This window comes from Citrus sinensis, chromosome 7 (assembly GCF_022201045.2).
Source record: "Citrus sinensis cultivar Valencia sweet orange chromosome 7, DVS_A1.0, whole genome shotgun sequence".
Lineage (NCBI taxonomy): Eukaryota > Viridiplantae > Streptophyta > Magnoliopsida > Sapindales > Rutaceae > Citrus > Citrus sinensis.
Window position 1 is genome coordinate 1,390,196 of NC_068562.1, and position 3,653 is coordinate 1,393,848.

The 3,653-nt window shown below is 37.4% G+C and overlaps 1 non-coding gene across 1 annotated transcript; it reads right to left on the reverse strand.

Moving 5' to 3' along the window:
• Nucleotides 1-3,044: 3,044 nt before the first annotated feature.
• On the reverse strand, nucleotides 3,045-3,182 carry LOC112496437 (small nucleolar RNA Z247). The gene has a single exon (XR_003062992.1). It is a non-coding gene; the product is annotated as a small nucleolar RNA Z247 (small nucleolar RNA).
• Between the last annotated feature and the right edge of the window lie 471 nt (nucleotides 3,183-3,653).

The window sequence follows — 3,653 nt, forward strand, 5'->3', positions numbered from 1 at the left end:
TCTATACTGAGTAGGATCAGAGTATTTTGTTCCCATAAACTTACTCAACTTATCAGTTGTTGCAAGTGGAGTATCAGCTCCATTACAGTTCTGTAGATCAAACTTTGCAAGTAACTCCTTTAGATATTTGGTTTGAGATAGCACTAGTGTGTTTTCATTCCTTGTTACCTCAATACCAAGAAAGAAATTTAACTGTCCCAAATCCTTGAGAGCAAAAGTACTATTTAAGTCCTGAACTAGCTGTTCAATCTCAATGTTATTGCTTCCAGTGACTATAATATCATCAACATAGATCAGTAGAATAACCACATCATTTCCATTCTGTTTAAAGAACAAAGATGTGTCTGATTTTGCTCTACAAAAATTCCATGACTCCAGCACTGATTTCAGTTTGTTAAACCAAGCTCTAGGAGCTTGTTTAAGCCCATAGAGAGCTTTCTGTAACTTACAGATATGCCTTGGATAATCTGGATTTACAAACCCTTCTGGTTGAGGCATGTACACAGTTTCAGTTAGCTCCCCATTTAGAAAGGCATTATTGATGTCAACTTATCTTAATTTCCAGTCATGTATAATAGCAAGGTTTAGAACAATCCTTATGGTTGCAGCCTTAACTACTGGACTAAAAGTTTCCTGGTAATCCACTCCTTCAGTTTGTAGAAAACCCTTTGCCACTAGCCTGGCTTTGTATCTGCTTATTGACCCATCAAAATTTTGCTTAACTCTAAAAATCCACTTGCTTCCCACCAACTTCATATTTTGTTCTGGGGGAACTAAGCACCAAGTCTGATTGTTTGTTAAAGCATTGAATTCATCTTGCATAGCTAGTTTCCAGTTTTGATCATTCAATGCTTCAGTAACACTTGAGGGTGTGTCTAGAGATAAGGCTTTTTCAGTATTGAAAACTTTAGGTTTAAAAATACCAGCTTTAGCTCTGGTAATCATAGGATGTGAGGGTTTTATTTGAGGTGTGACTTGAGGCATTTCAGGAGTTTGATTTTGGAGATGATTGTTTCCAGAAGTGTCAGAACAGTTTGAAGGGTTTTGAGTATCTGATTGTGCATTTGAAGCATTGTTGAGCACTGAACAAGTGATCTCATTATTGTGATCAGAACTCAGATCATTAGGAGGAGTGATTTCCAGATTTTAACTGTCAGATGGATTTACACCAGCTATTGTTGCCTCATGACTGTGACTCTCAGAAGGAAAAGACACAGTGAGGAATTTACTAAAGGTGTTTGTGAGTTCAACTGACTGTTTTGGTTCGGTACACATGAACTCTGGATCTGTTTGGAAAGGGAAAGAACTTTCATTGAAATTTACATGTGCTGCAATATATATCCTTCCATTTGAGCTAAGGCACATGTAACCTTTATGTGAATGACTAAACCCCAAATTTACACACTTTGAAGTGTGAAAATTGAACTTATGACTATTATAGGGTCTCAGAAATGGATAACACTCACAGCCAAAAATCTTTATAATGGAATAATTTGGTTTCTTTGAGTAGAGAGATTCAAAGGGTGTCTTGTCATTGAGGACAGGTGTACATTCTGTTTATAAGATAGGCTGCATTTGAGAAGGCTTCCCACCAGAATTTTAAAGGTAAGTTGGCTTGAGAAAGAAGAGTCAAACCAGATTCTACAAGATGTCTATGTTTCCTTTCAGCCTTTCCATTTTAGTGGTGAGTGTATAGACAAGAATATCTTAAGGATATTCCTTTATGTTTGAGATAGGTTTCAAAGGCTTTGTATTCACCCCCCATATCACATTGTAAGGCTTTTATTTTTAGCTCAAGGCTTTTTTCAATCTGGTTTTTAAAGGTGATCAATGTTGTAAGTGCTTGAGACTTTTGTGTTAAACCATAAATCCAGGTGTAGTTTGTTTTATCATCAATGAAAGCTATGTAATATCTGAACCCTTGATTTGAAATTGTAGGAGCAGGACCCCAGAGGTCAGTGTGAATAATTTCCAGAGCATGTTTTGTTTTTGGTTCACTGCTTTTGAATGACAATCTATACTATTTTCCATATTGACATGCTTTGCAGAAAGACAAATCAAACTTTTTATTTCCGAGAGAAATGTTACAAGCTGACAAAGTTTTCCTAAGTGCAACAACATTAGGATGACCTAATCTCAAGTGCCACAGGTCTAACACTTTGCTACTTGTACATTTTTCACTACAATTTACTGAAAGCATAAACTCTGGTTTGTGATCTTTATTTACTAAGAATAGGCTTGAACTGATAGTGGATGATGATAGAACAGACTTGGCTTGACTGGAATTAAGAGGCACACACAGCAGCTTGTACAATCCATCTTTAGCCATTCCTCTCATAAGAACACTCCCCATTCTCTTGTCCTTAACAGCACAAAATGATTCATTGAATTCAATATAAACATCATTATCATGTAAAAGTTTTGAGACACTAATCAAATTCTTGGTTATTTCAGGAACATGAAGTATGTGATTGAGTTTAATATGAGGTAAGGTGTGTGGTTCAAGTGTACTGAGCAATGAATGACCAATAGAAATTATTTTAAGTTTAGCTCCATTACCTACTGCAAGCTGATCACTTCCTTTATATTCTGAGCTAATGTTGAGATTGTTGAAGTCATTTGAGATGTGGTTTGTTGCTCCACTGTCGAGATACCATGCACCATCTCTGTTTTCTCCATTTTCAGCTACATAAGCACTTCTTCGATTTGGCATTTGATTTGGTACATAATTCTTTTTGAACCTGTACTAGCAGTGAGCAGCAGTGTGATTCTTTCTGAAGCAGATCTGACAAGGTCCCTTAGGTTCATCTTCATCAATCTGAATTTTGTCTTTGGCCTTATCAGATGCATTTGAGCTTTGATTAAAGTTTCCTCCACCAAACTGCCTTGCATTTGAGTTTCCAGGTTGTCTTCCACCATAGCTGTTGTTAATTCTATTGAAGTTGAAATTTCCTTGCCAGTTTCTTCTCTGATTTCCTCTCTGAGAAGCTAGGTTAGCCTAATAGTCCATGTGACTAACAGAATGTTGATGCTCTATCCTATTTTCATGACTCAGCAGCATTCCATACACTTCAGAAGGCATAGTGCTTTCAGGCCTAGCATTAATTGTAGTAACAATCGAGTCATACTCATGACCTAAGCCAGCAAGCAAGCAGAGTATAAAATCTTCATCGCTCATGTTGTTGCCAGCTGCTCTTAATGCATCTAGAATAGTCTTCATTCTTATATAGTACTCATGCACTGTCATTGATCCCTTCCTTGTGGTTTGAATCTAAGTTCTTAAGTGCAGAACTCTGGATCTGGATCTTGCTCCAAATTGAGTAGCAAGGATCTGCCATACATCCATTGAAGATCTTGCTCCAACAACAGCACTCAAAACTTCTTCACTCAAGGTTGAGAGTAACCAGCTCATGAGTTGTTGATCATTCCTCCTCCAGATCTGGAACTGTGGATTTGGTGAAGTAATCACAGTCTGATCACTGTCAATGTTGATCATCATGCGATTTGGTGGAGTCTTTGAGCTGTCAATCAGATCTTCTAGATCATTTGCGTTGATAGTAGCTACGACTTGAGAACGCCATAGCAGGTAGTTGTTGTTAATGAGCTTAATAGGAGTATTAAACACAAGCGAGCTAAGAACAGAGGTACTGATG